The sequence below is a fragment of the Drosophila sulfurigaster genome, chromosome 2L (genome assembly GCF_023558435.1).
Source record: "Drosophila sulfurigaster albostrigata strain 15112-1811.04 chromosome 2L, ASM2355843v2, whole genome shotgun sequence".
Classification (NCBI taxonomy): domain Eukaryota; kingdom Metazoa; phylum Arthropoda; class Insecta; order Diptera; family Drosophilidae; genus Drosophila; species Drosophila sulfurigaster.
The window spans coordinates 27,754,826-27,773,432 of record NC_084881.1 but is presented as its reverse complement, the minus strand read 5'-3'; the positions used below and the strand labels follow the sequence as shown (position 1 = coordinate 27,773,432).

The 18,607-nt window shown below is 36.9% G+C and overlaps 1 long non-coding RNA gene across 1 annotated transcript; it reads left to right on the top strand.

The window, feature by feature from the left end:
- The first annotated feature begins 6,209 nt into the window (after positions 1–6,209).
- LOC133835000 (uncharacterized) lies at positions 6,210–14,318 on the top strand. Its single transcript, XR_009893505.1, has 3 exons — positions 6,210–6,347; positions 13,852–14,031; positions 14,136–14,318. It is a non-coding gene; the product is annotated as an uncharacterized LOC133835000 (long non-coding RNA).
- The last annotated feature ends 4,289 nt before the right edge of the window (positions 14,319–18,607 follow it).

Here is an 18,607-nt window from a genome sequence, read left to right as displayed (position 1 = left end):
TTGTTTTGGCAGCCTGGGTCGCCTGGGCTGGTTTCCTTTTTGCTTTATTGCAACTCGCTGATGAGCCGCATGACAATGAGGGCAACTGCCACGCCCCGCAGCCACACACACACACACACTCGAACACATAGAGAGAATAACGACAACGACAGGAAATTGTCAACAATAGCAAACGCGCGTTGTCTGCGGGTAATTTTGACATTGGCGCTGGGCGTTGTTTGGCTTTGTTGCACGAACGGATTGCTGCCGCTCGCTCACGTAATCAGCCACATTTTGCATGCCACATGTAGCGCTCGCTCTCTCTCCTGCTTGATGCTTGCTAATTTTGATGGCGCCTTTAAGTTGAAAGACAGAAGCTGATGGAAATACAAATTGAAATGCTGCGATGCTGCGATGTGACAAGTGATTTATGAGCTTCACTGTCGCAATAATGTCTGTCGACGAGATCTTTTCATTTCATTTCATTTGCCATAATGGCATCAATATTTGCTAGCAATCAAACACATACACACACACTCAACCCTCGCCACTTGTGCTTTAATGCACTCCACTGATTTAGTGTTTGCGACATTTCCTGTTTCCCCTTTTTTGTTGGCTTCCGTCGCAGTCGTAGTTGCAACAGTTGCTGGCATTGTCATCGCCAACATCATCATCATCATCATCGTGTTCGGGGGCCACTTCAAAGCACCATAATATCAACGTCTGACCACGCGTTCACTCTCGTTCTTTCACACTTTCGCTGCAGCAGCAGCTAGAAACAAGTAAGAAAGTTACAGTCGAGTGTGCTCGACTGTGAGATACCCGCTACCCATTTTAAATAAAGGCAAAATATTGCGGTATCATTTTCAAAATATACCGAAAATACTAAAAAAAATACTAAAAAATATACCAAATGGTATATGTGGTATATCGATATAGTACCGCATTCAAAATATACCATAGACGGCACAATGTACCAGATTGTCGGCCAAAGCAACTCAGACCCCTAGTAAGTAGGAGTTTTTGCCCATACGAAAGTATTTCTTTAATAACTTCCACAATTTTTATCTGATCGCAACCAAATTTTCAGGAATCATAATTATTACAGTAATTATTGCATATACCAAAATTCGTGACTCTAGCTTTAAAATTACGCTTGTTATTCGATTTTTTTGATTTGCGGGGGCGGAAGTGGGCGTGGCAAAAATTTGAAACAAACTTGATCTGCGTGCAAACATAACAAATGCTGTCGAAAAAAAATTATAGCTCTATCTCTTATAGTCTCTGAGATCCAGTGTTTCATACGGACGGACGGACAGACGGACAGACGGACAGACACACAGACGGACAGACGGACAGACGGACAGACGGACAGACGGACATGGCTATATCGACTCGGCTGTTGACGCTGATCAAGAATATATATACTTTATAGGGTCGGAGATGCCTCCTTCTACCTGTTACATACATTTCCTGCCGGCACAAAGTTATAATACCCTTCTACCCTATGGGTAGCGGGTATAAAAAGCAAGTGACCACAGTCTAACCATGCCACACTTTGCTGCGGCCTTTTCGGTTATCCTTTGGCGTAATTGACACTTGCTGCACACTCTGCTTTGTTTTTTTAGAAATCAGTTGTCTTAAATTCCTTGTACTTCACTTAAAGCAAAGGCAACATAGAGTGCAATATTTATGCTTATGTTTTGCCATAAGTTGCCAAGTTGCCAGCTGCAAGTTGTAAGTTGCAAGTTGCCTTTGGCTAAGGAGCAGCAGCTGCTGCTGCTGTTGGAGCAACGAACCTGAAAACCGTATCAATTACTTATCGAATCGAGGCGAAACCCGAAAGGAGTTTGGCAAAGCTATCTGCAGCTGCATAAGCAAACATAAATGAAATGTCAATGTAAACAACACGCAGAAAAATGAATTTTTAATACAACAACAAGAAAAAGTAATGCTCGCTGTTGCAGCCAAAATGCATACATCAGGGCACTCGACTGGCACCGAAGAAGCAGACAAGAAGTTGCAGAAGCCGAGCTGCTGCTGCTGCTGCTGTTGCATTGCAAATGCATAAACACAGTTTGATATTATTCCAGTTGCCAGCTGCGCGCATTGGATGTGGCAAAAGAGAGAGTTGGGGGCAAACGCAACATGGCGTTGACAACGTGCAACATTGCATCAGAGAGGCAGCTGACAGCGACAGGCATCGTGACAGGGAAGTACAGGGTATCTGCTCGCCTGTCTGTCACAGCGAATCAATGCTTGTGGCATTAAACATTCAAAATATTGTAAACGTTGAATGCGAAACGCGAATCGAACTCCGCTCTGAAAAATGCAGCATTCGATGTGCATAATTTCCACTTCGATTTGTGCAAATGCAAAATGTCACATGTTGCCCCACTGTGCAACCCCTTTCCTCACTCTCTCCCTCTCTCTTCATGCGTCTGTTGCTCTGTGAATTATTTATGCGTTGTGTTCTGTTTGCTCGGCAAATTTAACAGCTTATTAATAATGCATTTTTCTGCTGACTTGCTACACTTCACAATTTACCCCCCCAAATACAAATACTCAACGATATGCCAATGAATACACTCGTTTATCTCTATATATGGATATCTATATGTATATAATCAGTCAGACAATCGGCATCGCACACGTACTCCGTTCATTATTTGTATTTTTGGCAGCGTCTATTGGCATTTATTATTACAGCTTTTTGTTCAAATCTCAACTGTCAATGATTTTGTGATTATCTGAATTACTTCGCTGTCAGTCGCTCTCTCTCTCTCTCTCTTTTTCTGTCTGTCTGCTGTCTCCCTCTCCATGTCTGTCTGTCTGACATGTCTAGCCTAGCTCAGCACAAATTTACAAATTTCAACAATAAGTCAGCACAAAATTATTATGTTCAGTCGGCGCAAAGCCAAAAAGCTTCGCCACCAACTGCATGTCTTCTCTGACAGTAGTCTCAATTTGCCTTAAACCACATTAAAATATATTATTATGCATTTGGCATTCGGGCTCTTTATTTTTATTATTAGCTTTAGGCAGACAACTTGTTACTTCAAAGAATAAAATTACACTTTATTTTGATTTATCTGTGCTTAATTTCGATTTAGAGTTTCAGAGCGAGAGTGAATAGTTAATTAATTGTTTGAGATCTTTGAAATTGAAATACATAACATAGGTACTTACAAATGAAAGAATTCGTACGAATAACTTAAAACGAGTGAATTTATATTTTATTGTAAAACAGAAAAAGTTTCTCAAAATAATCTTAGCTTCTAATATAGTGAAGGTCATTGTGAATTTTAAAATGAATTTAGATTATGTTATCTTCATTTTCTGCTATTGAACACTTATACATTTATGAAGCTACGTATACGTTATATTTACGAATAGTAGCTAAAAGTTGTTGAATACTTTATTTATTTATTTTGGAGAGCTTTTGTTTAAATTCGTTGTTATTATAGAAATGTTTATGGCTCAGTTTAATTGAATCATTCGAGTAGAAATTATTTTTGAACTGGGAAACATTTTTATTGTAGGCTCAAGTTCTTTGTGCATTCTGTGAATTCTATTATTATTGTTATTTTATTGAAATATTGAATACAATTTCTTATTGAGTCAGAGCGACTAAGGTCCATTTATGAGGAATATTTTTGAAGCTTTTTCTCTTGGTTTGCATATTGTGAAATTGTTTACTCATTGGACGATAAAATTGATCACTTTTTGTGAGTCAACTTTCTTTGGCAAAAGCTGCTTAGATATATTTTATGGAATCATTAAAGTATGATTTATTTTTAAATATGTTTTTAGCAGTTTCCAAGCTGAGAAACTTTTTCATATAAGGCTCAGTTTGTGTGTTAACTTTGTGATTTTTTTAGCCAAGTTCTATTACTGTTTATAAGGAATATATCAGAAGCTCTCTTGTTTTCCATATTGTCAAATTACTTAGTCACTCATCGATCAAATTCATCAGTTTATGTGAGTTAACTTTGTTTGGCAAAAAGCTGCTTAAAATAACACTCTCTGGCTTTTAACTTTGTGCAGCGTTTTGTGTGGCAATTGCTGAAGCATATGCAGAGGCAGTTAGTCAGTTGTGATGCCTAAGCCCTTGGGCATTTACTGACTGCAACCACTGTGCGCTGCTTTTTCCCGCTGTTCCGCAATTCACAGATAACCATAACTCACTCGGTCTCCCCTCTCTATGATTGCCACGCCCCTCTTTACCTCTGCCATCATCTTCAGAGTGTTGTTGTCTGCTGTGTGTGCGCGCTCTTTTGATTGACAGGCAACAGCGAAAAACGGCGGCCAGAAAAAAGCTGCCAAGTGTTGTATTTTTGTAAAGTGAAGCAAAACCAAAAAAAAAAACATGTAATCGAGGGAGGTGGTTGAAGTTTTGCCGTTTTTCTTTTTGGGTAATTGAACTGTAAGTACTTTTGTGTTACTGTGCGAGAGAGAGAGAGAGGGAGAGAGAGGAACGCCCACTTTGAGCTGATTTGAGTTGAGTTGAGCTCAGGCTGAGCCTGAAGAAGCAATTGTCTAGCGTTAGGCAAATGCAGTGCGCACCGTGCGCAAACAGTAAATAAAGTTTAAAATTCAATTACAAGGCAATGGCTCACAAGTTGATTGCGAGGCTAACTGACTAACTAACTGACTGACTGACTGACTGATTGACTGACTGATTGACTGACTGCGTGACTGAATGACTACTTGGTTGGCTTGGCAAAAGCAAATGATAGAGCCTGCATCGGACTGGGATTGCCTTTTGTCATGCTGCAAAATCAAATCCTTTATTGCTGCTTGCTGTTGGATCAATTAACGTTGAATGTGTGTGCAAAGGCAATACCGCAAAAGCCACACACACACATAGATAGAGAGAAAGGGAGGGAGAGATGGTGGCAACCACTGACAACCACTCAACTGCTGCAGTTTTTCGGTTAACAATTTTGTGGATCTCTGTGTATGTGCGAGTGTTGACAGTGCAATTGGAATGTGGAACGACGACGCTGAACGCTGCATGTTGGACGCTGGCCATGCGAACAGTTTTGCGGTAAAACGTTAATTTCCCGGCGAGCACTTGTCAACACACTGAACACTGCAGAAACATTCAGAGAGAGCAGAGAGAACATCGCGGTTTATTGTTTCAATAACAACCAAAATGGTCTCAATGAAAATTCTGAAATGTGAAATGAAAATTGTTGCAAAATTCATTTGCAACACACACATACATATTATAGTAAAAGCATTGCATATTTCTCTGTCAGTTGGTTTACAGAAAACCAAAAAAAAAAAAAGAAAAAAAAGAATTCTATACTTTCAATTTTGGCCGTGCGCAAAATACTCTGGCAATGAAATTTGCTTTAGACGCAAATTGAAAGTGTTTGCTTACATGAAGTACTTTGGTAAATATCAATTAAAACTGATTTACCCTCAGCTATCTGCAACTGTATCTCTCTCGCTCTCTCTCTATCTCGCTCACTCACTCTTTATGTAGCTTTGTGTGTGTGTTCAACTTTACGTTAATCCAAACTCAACTCAACGTGCGATTGGTAAAACCGAATTTTTGTGGCATTGCAGACTTTGCCTTTGGTTTTTTGGTTTGTTACCTTGTACTTGAGCTATTCACAGTTACCGAATAACGAGTAACGAGTAACCAGTAACAAGTATTTTTCCGACTTGATGCTGCTGCTGCTGCTTGTGGTAAAAAGTATTCAATTTTTTGGCTGCTGCCGGAAAAATGTTTGGCCAAAAACAGTTGGTACTTAAGTGAGTTTCCCTTTGGCAGTTAATTAATTTTGAAGCAGCTGCGTAATCGTATTTGCATTTGACTTAGCAGCCAGCACATTAAGCATACGCCCCGTGTGTGTGTGTGTTGATTAAATTCACAACTCGATTTTACAATGTGTAAGCAACAAAATTTCTAATCAGAAATGAGGTGAAAAATGTGAAATTAAATGCAAATATACGTAAAGGTAATTTCAGAGCTCATAAATTAGTTTGATATTCAAATAATATTTATAAAAATAGTTGAACAAATTTTGAAATATATTTCATTTGCTGGCATAATTCATTTGAACATAAAAATATACATTTTATCAGCTTAAAAGTCCATCAATGGGCTGCGTCTAAACATGACAACAATAAATAACCAGTTTTATTTGTTTTGCATCGTTTTTTATTTATTAGCTTTTGCAATAAAATATATCAATTTATTTTGCAGCCAGCGACGACGACAATAAACAATACCAATTGCATGAACAGCGACAACAAGTGAATGGCAAAATATAAACAATATAAAGCAATGCAATGATGCCGCATTCCATTTGCACTCTATACAAATATATACGTGGGAATACTTTACTATGTAGGTAAGTAAATATGCTGCACACAAGTTTCCCTTTTCTCCTTCCCTTTTTTATATTTTATTTTGCATGTTTGTTGTTGTTTTTATTTGGGGTTGCTGCTGTGGCGCACCTGAAAATTCACGATTGCGGCGCTTTGCCTCGTTTCGTATTTTTTTTGATTGCGCAATATGCGGCACAGCCAAGAAATTACAACAATGTAAAGCTGTACACACATATATATTTGTATATATATATATATAGAGTGCATATATGTATGTAATAACAATAACAACAGAAAGTTGCTTTTGCAATGCAACGTATTTATTTCGTAGTATTTTTCGTGCTGCCCAAAAGTATGCTACGATTTTATACTTGGCTGCTTGCTTGCCAGCTCACACACACACACACATACCAACACTCACACACACTTGCACGCTAGGCATTTCGGTTCGGACAGCTGCTCTGTTTGGGTCTACTCTGGGGGCGATGGCAGTGCATTGATAAGACTATGGCAGTCCATTATGCAGCTCACTTGGCATGTATTGAAGCCCGATAAAAACTACGAATATTGTGTCGAATTGTTATACCCGCTACCCATAGAAGGGTAGAAGGGTATTATAACTTTGTGTCTGCAGAAAATCTATGTTACAGGCGGAAGAAGGCAACTCTGACCCTTTAAATATATTCTTGATCAGCGTCAATAGGTACTTTGTCAATATAGAGTACTTTATCAATATACCAAACATAGCTTTTGGTATATTTGTAGTACCTTTGCGGTTTATTAATTTGGTATATTTTAAAATGAATATGCGGTAGCGGGTATCTCACATCCGAGCACACTCGACTGCATCTTTCTTACTAGTATTTTTTATTTCCTTCCCGGTTTTAAAGATATTTCACATACAAAATCGTTGGCAAAACATTCAATTAGCTGACACCGAGTCTAGGGTCCCATTAGGTAACATTAATAGCGGTAATAAGCAGCCCAATGCAAATCGCCAAATCAATTGCCATAAACTTGAAAATTCGCTTCGTTAAATTGCGCTGATTTGGCTGATTCAACAATTGGCATTTGCATTTGCATTTGCAATTTCGGGCTTACGCACAATAAAGTTGACTGTTCCAAAACATTTTCGACAATTTTGTGGTTGAAACATATTCAAAGTACGACTTGCAGATACCCTAACTACTAATAATAACTAGTTTAGCATTTCCTATTAAGCTACTTGGGGTATAAAAGCATTTGCGGTTTAGCAAAACCAACAAAAAAGCAGCAAGAGAAAAAAAAAATTGCCATTGCAATTGGAATTGAATGCATTTAGTGTAACGTCGCACATGGGCAAAATCAATAATAATAATAATATTCAGCAATTAAAGTGCAATAGCCGCAAAGTGGGCGAGAGTTATTTCTATTTCTATTTATATTTCCATTTCCATTTCCATTTTCATTTCTATTGAAGTACTAATGTTGCCAGCATGTTGCATGCTGCATTTTAATGCACGACAAACCGAAAACACCAAGGGATATAATTGATGCATTAGCTTGTGTGTACATATATTCCCCCTTCCCCTTGCAATTTACTCTAAAAGCAAAGAACCGGCAAAACAAACCACCAAAAAATAAAATCGCAATGTCAATTGTCGCGCTGTATTCATAAATCAAATGAACTGAAATGCGTTTTCAATGTTTTGTCGCTGCATGTTGATTATGAGTATTTGATATTTGCACACGCGCGGGCGGGGGGCAAAATTCGCAGTCAAGAGCGCTTAGCTAACAAAATATTCATAATGCGGCTTACATGTCGTATGCGTGATGTGTTATTCTTTTTGCGGTGGCGTGGTGAGCGGTGAGAGGAGTGCGGAGTGCGGAATGTGGTGCCTGCTTAGCGGTTTGGTTTCGCTGCTTTTTAGCTTTGATGTCTGCGCATTAGCTCATGGATGTAAATTCACAGATCACATCCCATATAATATATTACTGAATTGCAAGCGATGCCATTAAATGTGTATGTGCGTGAGGGTGCATTCCATATTCGAATTGACATCAATTCAAATGAATTTTTGGTGTTTGCCATATTAGCTAATAATGCACACATGCTGCTTAACAGGTCGACGAGGATTTCAGCTTATGCGATTTGCGAATTTCTTTCGTAAAAAATATCAAAAAGCTTTTCATAATATGAAATAAATTCGAATAATGGGTTAAAATAAAGAGAACAAAGTTTAAAATAGCTAGCAAGCATGAATGATAGAAGTATAATAAAAAATAAAATAAATAAATAATAATAAAATAGTTGAAACCCAAATTAAAGTAGAATTATTTCGGAAATCGTTAGAGATCATAGGATCATAGAATAAATCTGATAATTTATCTTCATAACTATGTTTAATTTATTATTATCTTAATTTGTTTTTTGCCTTCAGCAAATTTGATTCAATTTAGTAAATATCTTCTTTTGGTATACTATATCGATATACCAATTATAGCCTTCAGTATATTTTTTTATTTTTCTGTTTGTTCATTTGGTATATTTTACATTAGTACTGCACTGTTTTGCTGTCATTAAAAATGGATTGTTTTCTATTCGGTTTTGTCCTTTATATTTTAACTTTAACTGTTGCAAACCTGTTTCTTAAATTCGATTTTATAGACTCATTTCTTTTGAAAATATGCATTCCAAAATAGTTCAAATTCTTAGAGCATAATCTTAGTTTTAAATCTTCGTTTGATGCTGTATTAATTTTCTATTTAATTTCGACTTTTTCACATAAGCTTCTGCTGCTACAAATTTTTTTGTGAATTCAATTTCTTTTACTTATTTATTTTGCATAGATTATTTGAGGCTTTCTTTTCTTAGATATGAACTTCATACTTTTCTTTATTTTCTATATTTCTAATCTTTCCCTAAATCCAATTTCTAAACTTATTTCTTTTGCTTAGACTGTCTGCGGCTTGAATTAAAAATCCATTGAAACCCCTTTTTGTAGTCTAGAAAGGAATTAGTTAAATGAATATCATTAACTAATTACTTTGCATTTTTGCGGCTCGTCTTGAGCTGAATATAAATTGCAATATGAATGTTTTATTTTGAGGTTTCTAGCTAATTTTAGACAGGCATTTCAAGTGTATAAGCGATAGCAAAGGCAGAAAAACCGCAAATAATTTAATAAAATTAAATATGCAGTGGCATTGTCTGCTATCTTTTGAATTGTGTGTTGTGTTGCGCATCGCATTTTCTTTGAGCGGTTGTGGCAAATCAATTTTAATCAATTTTTTGTGTGTTGTGCGTAAAAGCAGCAGAAGCAGCAGCAGAAGTCGAAGTCGAGACCGAGAAGTGCTTGCAAATAATTGATTTGTACGCCATTAGCGGCGCAAATCGCAGACAATCAATTGCGAAAGACTCGAAAGAAGTAAAAGAGTGGGGAGAGGAGGTGGGAAAGGGGCCGGGGGACTGCTGCTCGAAGGCACAAACAAATTAAGGACAATTATTTCAATTAAGCAAATGCAAATAAATCGAGCTGAGGCCGAGGCATTAGGCAAACAAAAACCAAACAGCAAACGTTTGACTTGAGCTTCAGCTTGAGTTTTCTCGCAAATTTTTCCCTTTGCTTTGTAGTTGCAGCAAGACCACAGAGGGAGGGGGGAAGGGAACTTGTTTCGGCTGTTTGCCTGTTGAATTGCAAATAATTTAGCATTGGAGTTTGTTTAGGCTTTAATTAATAATGAATTGAGAAACTCATTACGCGGCAGCAAACAGCGTGCGTTCGTTGTGTTGTGGCAGGTAACATGGGGCATGCGGCATGGGGCATAAGCGTTTGCCGCTTCTCCACTTTGGGCTAATTACAATGGGAACCTACGAATGCAGTGGCGACGTGAGCTACCAGCTACTTACCTAATGAACCTGTTGAGGTTGATCCCCACTAAATGGATGCCACGATGGCATTTGATTGGTTGCCTCGCTGCCTCGTTGCCTCGTTCAACCGTTCAACAGGCAGACACTCGTCTAGCAGCTTGCCCCAAAATGCTCACTACAATTTCTCTCATATTTATGCACTTGCACATCCGTTGTTTGTGTGTTGTGTGTGTGTATTGACTGTTGTTTGTGTGTGGTTTATTGCGCTGCTCTTGGCAATTATATTTGTTACCCAATTAGCGTAAAATTGTGTTTATTGGCATACGCGGTGCTGGTTGAACATCGCCTCACGTAACGGCCGCATTGAATTAGCTAATGAAGTTGTAGTTGTGCTTGCTGCCCCAAGTACTCTTACCAAAATGAGTGTGTTGTTGTGTGTGTGTGTGTATATCTATTAGTTGGCTAACCTAATTTGCTAAAAACACACAGAGGGAGAGAGGAAGAGACTGAGCCTGAGCTGCCATAACTTCTTGGCCACTGCGCTGTGTTCTCATAGGTGTTACGGTTAATGCCCGGATAAAGTATCTAATTAAGTATTGTTACTGTTTAGTTATAAATCGCTTCGGGGCCAGTCACCCGACAACAACAACAAGAGAGAGAGAGAGTACTTTATGTGGGCCGAGATTTGCGGCTCAATTAAGCTGCTCAATTTGTGTGTGGCCCAACTTTAAGTGTTAGTTTGTGCTTTAATACGAAACGAAAGTGAAAATGCCAATAAAAACTAAAGAGTGTCCATGAATAATCTAGAAGGTAATCAACAGCAGTTTTTATTTGCTTTGCTTATGAATCGCATTGCTTAATTAACCCTTTTCTGACTTGAGTTACGACCAACAATTGGCGCTAATTATTTGAGTGGGCGTCTCTCTTAAAGTCATTTAAAGTGCTGGGAACTTGGCATATCATTTTCAAATGGCTTGTAAAATATTAGATAAGTCTGTCCCGTTTAAGTGGGCACGTTTTATGCTGTCTTTGTTTACAGTTAAATGGTTTGGAATTAATTAAAAGTTGCTATGCCAAATAATACACTGGGCATTAAATGTTTGCGCACAACGCCAACTCTACTCAATTATTAATGAAGGCATTCCTATAACCAATTTAACTACTAAAGCAGCCATTTTATGCAGTAATCTTTTGTTTACATTTCAACTATGTTTGGCTGTGATAAAGTTATTATGGCATTAAGATCTTAGTAATCTGATGGTGGTTAAGATATCATTTATTAATGGGTGGAACTTTAGCAAATAATATTACTAGTTTTTAAATATTAATATGTTACCATTAAGGTGGAGTAGCTGACATTTCATTTTTTATAATACTTGATAGATTTAAATGCATTTAAAGTAACAAAAAGACAACACACACTTTAATATGCAATATTCTCTCTTTTAATATTTAATATTCAATTTAATTGATATCTAAAAACTTTAACAACATTAACATAAAGTGAGAGACATTATTTTCTTTAAATTTCATTATATTCTTTAATTTTAAATATTCCATTTCATTTCCAATGATTCCACATAGCATTTTAAAGAGGAAAATTAACATAGTGTGAACATAGACTACTCGATGCTTTGTTTATCATCGTATTACATATGTTTTAACAGTACTATATTCTACTGTTGTTATAGCTATTTTCATGTTATATAGCTAGATTGCCATACTATTATGTATACAGCTCTGACAGCCTGTTACAATTGTGTCATTAGGATGAAGTAATTGTATTTTGAAAACTTCATATTATGTTCATTTGATTGAATTCAATTGACATAGGATAAAAACATTGACAAACATTAAGAGAAACTTCAGTACTCTTTGCTTACAAATTCAATAACCCTTTAATGATTTATTCTATGTTTAAAAATGATCGCAATAGTCAATAACATTTTTATATTACCTTAATTAAAATAGTCTTACAGTGATCTTAAAAATCAATTTCAATAATTTTTTTAAGTTTTGAAAGTAGAGTGCTACTCTTCACCATTTAATTTCAATTTCTCTTCAATTTCATATAATAATCATAGTTTTCGAGGTAATATTTACAATCAATAACTTTCACAATGCTATGAGTGCATTACATTAAGCACCTTTTAATGAATGCAGGGACATATGAACTCAATTCATAGCATAAATAGTAATTTCCTTTTTAATGTGTCCAACTTTGATATTCCCTAGTTTAACGATAGTTTACTGCAACTCAAAAGCTCACAATAATCTCGCAAGCAGTGTTGTTTTTAATGAGATTAACTACACTCGGCTAAAGTAGAGCCCTTTTGGGTGCTTGTCTATAAATTATGTGTCTACGACTTCTGCAGGCTGCTTGGCCACAGACGTTAATTTCTAACACTGACTGTTGCCATATATATTTATGCGGCATAAGTAAGACGACGAGCAGAGAAGCTGTAGAAGGAGCAGAAGCAGAAGCAAGGCATGCATGATTTATATATGCTTATTTATGTTGCCATTGCTGAGGGAATTTTTCAACCCGTCGCCGTCGCAGTCGCTTTTGCTGTCCTTCGTCCCTTTTGTAGAGGCAGCGCCTATGCTTTGTCTTTTGCTAACCAGACAATTATTTATTAGCTTCTGTTGTGGCTGCGATTCCTGCAGAGGCTGCCACGCTCTCCGTTTACGCGTGACACGACAAGAGAGAGAGAATGGGTGAGTGAGAGAGGGAAGGGGAAAAGAGGAGCGAGTGTGTGTGTGTATTTTGTTTGTTATCCTGGCTGCTTAAGACAGCTTAAGACAGCAGGTCAGACGCAGACTGAGCGCTGTTGAAAAATTCATTTTCATGTTGCTGCAGCTTAAGTAATTTTTCATAAACATGCGTTGCCCCCAAAGAGAGAGAGAAGAGAGAGAGGGAGACACAGTTCTCTTCCTTGAGAATGTACTTTATATGGGGCAACGCTTGTTGCGCTTACCAAATTTAATTTGAGCTACTTATGCATACTGCCAGCTGTAAGCTGCTTAGCTGAGAGAACGTTGCAGAAGAAGAGACGAGGGACGACGACGACCATATGCTGCTGCTGTGTCGAGCTGAGTTCACATCAATCATACGCCATGTGAGCGAGCAAATGCTCGCATTTAAAATGTCAATTACTCGCTACGAAGACGACGAAGGCAGCTTCAGCTTCAGCTTCAGCTCAATGCTGCAATGGTCGATGGTCGATGGTTGGCTCAATTAAGCATGTCGCAGTCGCAATCGGAGTCGGAGTCTCGCTTTGAGCTTTTATTTGAGCTGCTTTTGTTGACCATAAAACAGCTTTAATGACGCTCGTTTGGCATATGCAACTCTCTTCGTCTCCGTCTCCATCTCCATCTCTGTTTCACTCTCTGTTTCCATGTTGCCGCCTTCAATTGCGCTGGCATTTAACTCTTATGCTCATTTATCATCCTTTTTCTGAAAGCCTGCTGTGACCCCATCAGCCTCCATTTCAGTCGACTCGGTTTTCGTTGTGTGCGCAAAACATTTATGCCAAGTGCTTTCCGTAAAGTCGAGTGTCGTTTATTTAAAACATTTTTATTGCACATATTTCGCGATTCATTTCAATATTTCAGTCCACTTCGCTTCACTTCTCTTCTCTTCGCTCTCTTGACCATTATCTGTCTGTCTTTTGCAGCTTAAGTCGTAATCATGTTGCAATATGGCCACTTAAAATGATGGACCCAACCGAGTGGACAACTTGTTTTTGTTTGTTTCGCTCGCCTCACATTAATAACTATGTAATTAATTGCGCATACGCCACGTATGCCGCATGCAATTGCTTCGCTCTGGCTCAGGCAAATACTCGCATCCTTCGGTAAGTTGATTTCAGTTTACGTGCTGTCTCCATTCTCCATTCTCGATTCTCCATTTTGCTGCTGACACATTGCATAACTTCGTTTCTCGCTGCATTCGTTTTAGCTGCTTTTCAATGCAACGCAAAAGGGTATCATGTGGAAGTCAATAGATAGCAAACGCATGCAGCAACTGCAGAGGAAGCCAACGGACCAAGAAATCTAACTAGAAGCTGTCAAAGTGTACACTATAATCTTGGGTAAGTCAGCTACTTTATGCTATTTAAATTTGTGCTTATAATGAGAGTTAAGTTGGGGAATAACAGATGCTAATGGAAGGCAAAATAATGCATTGTTTTAGGCAGTTTCAATTTATAATTAGAGTACAAATAAATTAGTATTCTAGACAGCTTTAAATTCGCTTCTATTTAGATTCAATTTCTTACATTTTTTATTATTTAGGAAGTTTTACTTTACAATTAGAGTTGAGCTTAGTTGAGATTTAAATTACAAGTATATGAATACTCTAGTCAGCTTTAAATTTGTTTCTATCCAGAACTAATTTTCTCTGAATTAATTCTCTTAAACTTGTTATCGAAAACATTTCAATTTTCCACTCCAGCTTCATGACGCAAATAAAAGTTAAAAGAAATGCCGAGAGAATGCATAATTTTATGCAGTTGTAATTCACAATTAGAGTTGCCTTTAGTTACGATTTAAATTAGAAGTAAATTCATATTCTAGAGAGCTTTAAATTCGCTTCTATTTATGTTCAATTTCTTCAAAATGAATCCTTTCAACTCAGAGCATTTCGAATTCATTGTAGCCTGGAAAATATTTTCATTTTCTATTCCAGCTTCATGATGCAAATACGAGTATATTGAAATATTTACCAGGCGTGTTCAAATAAAATAAGAAAGGAAAAATTGTTTAGAAATATAAATAAATGTGCGCGCTAGTGTGTGTGATTGTGAGTGCATGTGAGTGTATTCATCTGAGCTGTGGGGTTTTATTTGCATTCAAAGAGAGGGAGAAAGAGCGAGAGAGAAAACTGTTGTACAATATTCTGAACATATCAAAGGAAGAGGCTAAAATGCAGCTTGCTTTTGTGGCACACTTCCGTTTCCGCTGTGTGTGTGGGAGTAGTGGGCGTGGCAACAGCCGATAGTGTCAAACATAATGCTTGCTTAACACTTCTTGTTGCTGATTGCAATGCCTTGTTTGGCCTGTTGGCATGACACACACATACACACTCGAAGAGCTGCCAAGCATCGTATTCGAATTCATATTCATAATTTAAATACAATAAATATTTTTATGGCAGTTTGCTAAGCTCTTCGAGTAAGCTGCGAACGTGTCTCTGGCATAAATTGCCGCAAATGTAGTTTGTTTTTCAATTAGCAAACAGCAGCGCTTAGAGCGAAGATAGAAGATAGAAAACTCTCCTCTTCAGATAAGATTCACTAATTGCTATTTTATCTTTTAATTTCTAGTACACATTTTCTCTGGACCGAAGCTTAGCTCGCTTTGCTTTTTCTCGGTTTCTCTCTGGCATTTTGTTTGCATTCGCATTTCGAATACATTTCTCTTGTTCTGTACTGTGCTTCGCATCGGTTTGCTTTTGCTCGTTTGCACTTCGGTCAGTCGCATAAATTATATTATTATTTTATACTCGCATTAATAGCTATTGAATTTGCTGCGATTAGTTGACTACTCGTACATTTTATTAATGGTATTTGCCAGCACTTTTTCGCAAACTGCTTTTAAGCGGATTATCAATAATTTACTGTTTGAAAGTTTATCGCGTTATTAGCTCAACTCGACAATTTGTTTGCTTTCCATCGACCTGTCTAATTACAAAACTATTTTTTACGCACTCACGCGAATAATTATTAAATATTTAATATTCTTTGTGACCAGTTTTTTTTTTTGCAACTAGCAGTTGCCACTTGCCACGTTTGTTGTTTCGCTTGATAAACGATGTGACAATTTAAATCTATTGGGGCAAGCTGCGTGATTAATTGGCAACAGCCAACAGCAGCAACAGCAGCGTCGCATCTCTCGTTTGACATCTAGCGAAACAAATACATCAACAACGAGCAAAAGCAACAATAACAACCGCATAAAACTGCGGCCTCGCGCTTTCCGTGCAACACTTTTGTTGTGGACCTGTCAATTTGGTATTAAAATATTGCACAGAGTTTTGTAAAAAACAATCGCGTGAAAAGAATGCGTGAACTGAATAGCAAATACGCTCTACAGCAAGGTTCTTTTTTCAAAGATCCTATTACCCCAAGAGATTTGCCAGTTTCCATTCGAAATGCCATGTGAAAGTCCAGTCCAGACAGCTGCTACTATTTGTTCAGTTTTATAAATAAATCTGCAGCATTTTAGTTTATTCAACAGACAAAATATGGCAGACAAATTCTTCTACAATATTCTTTTCTATATTTTTACTATAATTTTTATAAAGTGTAATTCTTGTTGTTGAAGAACATTACATTTCAATTTCTTGGCAGAAGAAGAAAAGATAAATTTGTGAACGAATTATTACAACTATCTTCTGTGTAGATTGTGGAGTGTTAAAAATATTAGGAATTCTCTTTTCTTCTTCTTTTATATATTTTAAGAGCCACTCCAGATAGTTCAGTTTTATAAATAAATCTGAGTTTATTCACCAGACAAAATATGGGAGACAAATTCTTGTATATGAAAATATTTTTTTATAATTCTCTTTTCCATATTTTTACTATAATTTTTAAAAAGTGTAATTTTAGTTCTTGAAGTGCAAGTAATTTTAGTTTCTTAGCAGAAGAAAAGAAGACAAATATGTGAGTTTTTTCGTTTAACTAATTTCTAAATATTAACAATGTTGTTAGCAATTCTTTTTTCTTCTTTTTTATATATTTTAAAAGCCTTTATGCTGCCAGTTTAGACAGCCACTATTATTTGTTCAGTGTTATAAATAACTCAGTAGCAATTTAGTTTATTCAACAGAGGAAATAAAAGGCAACAAAAGGCAACAACTAGACGTATACTTGATATATCAAAGTGAAAAGTTGATGCAGCCAATTCATGCTCACTATAATGTTAATATATCTTATGTACACCACAACGTATACTTAATTTGACGAGCTTTCATTAATGTACATATACATAAAATTGTTTAAATTGTATTCGACTCTCATATTACTAGGCGTATACGTAATAAGTTCACAGTACAAGTTCTGCTCATCAAAAAACTTTGTAGTGAAATCGTTTGTATTTCAACCTTTAACCATTGAGGCTTTCACATGATAAATAGTCATAAGTACAGCTGTTGCCCAGGTCGTATACGTAATGCCTTCAGCTAGCGGATCATTACTTATTATTGCTGGCAATTCAGTTCTGTGTTGTTTGGTTGCCTGCAAATAATAAAGTGATTAAGATAGAGCAAGATCATGCGAACAACAATTAACTATTAGCAAGCGAGACGAATTTGCAGCCGAAGGCAGCAGATAAAGAAGAGTTTAATATCAAGTTGAATAAATATAATTTTGCAAAATGTTTATGAGAGCTGCCTGCAAAGAGCTGGCGGCAAAGACTAAACTGCACAACTGAGTGGCATGCAATGATCAGCTCTCGGTTTGCTGAGTGTGTTTAGTTGGTTAGTTGGCCAGTTAAGTTGTGATTATTTAAATGGCATAAGATGAGCCATAATGATAGCAGTCAGGCACGTTTTATGGTCTTCAGTTCTCGCCGATTACAGCCGAGCAGGAGTCAAGCTGGATGGGCCACAAAATGTTGGCCAGAAATTAATTGCATCTGTAGTTTGGTTGCTTCGCTTTGCCCTTTCCCCATTTATGGTTGTAGTTATTGCAGTTCGTATTCGTATTCGCATTCGTATTCGCATTCGTGGTCGTAGTTTGTATATGGAGAAACTTTTGAAGCCGCTTATCTCTGGCAGTGAAGCGAAGTTCAAAAAGCCCGCAAGTGTGTGGCATTAAAAAGTTTTTAAATTTACGCAAAACGTTCGTTATGATGCGACTTAATTGTTAGCTGTTAAGATTTAACATACACGCACACACGCACACACACGCATGACAAATATAAACACGCATTGGCAAAAAATGGAGACAAGTTGAGCTGAGAGACAGAGGAAGAGAAGTCAAATGTTTTGTGGGTTGTTCCAAGTAACAATATAGGAGGAATATAGGAAGTTCTTGAACATAAAAAATATAGTTAACAATTCCAAAAGGCAAAACAAATTCTTGTATTTAAAAAATGTATTTATTTCACAATTCCATTTCAACATTTTTACTATTTATTATAAAGCGTAATTTGTGGTGTCAAAGAATCATTTAGTTCTCTCTTGCTATAATTCTCTTCTGTGTAGCCATTCTTTTTACTTCTCGTTTATATATTTTAAAAGTCTTATTTTAGTTGTTGAAGTGCAATTGATTTTTGCATACCTTGTATCTGCAGAATGAGGAAGTTAGAGTTAATGAAAAAATTGCTAAAATACTTCTCTGTGTAGAGTATTCAAAATATTTCTAACAGGTCTTCTTTCTCATTTTTTCATATACATATTTTAAAAGCCGTACTCTATATGAATTGCAT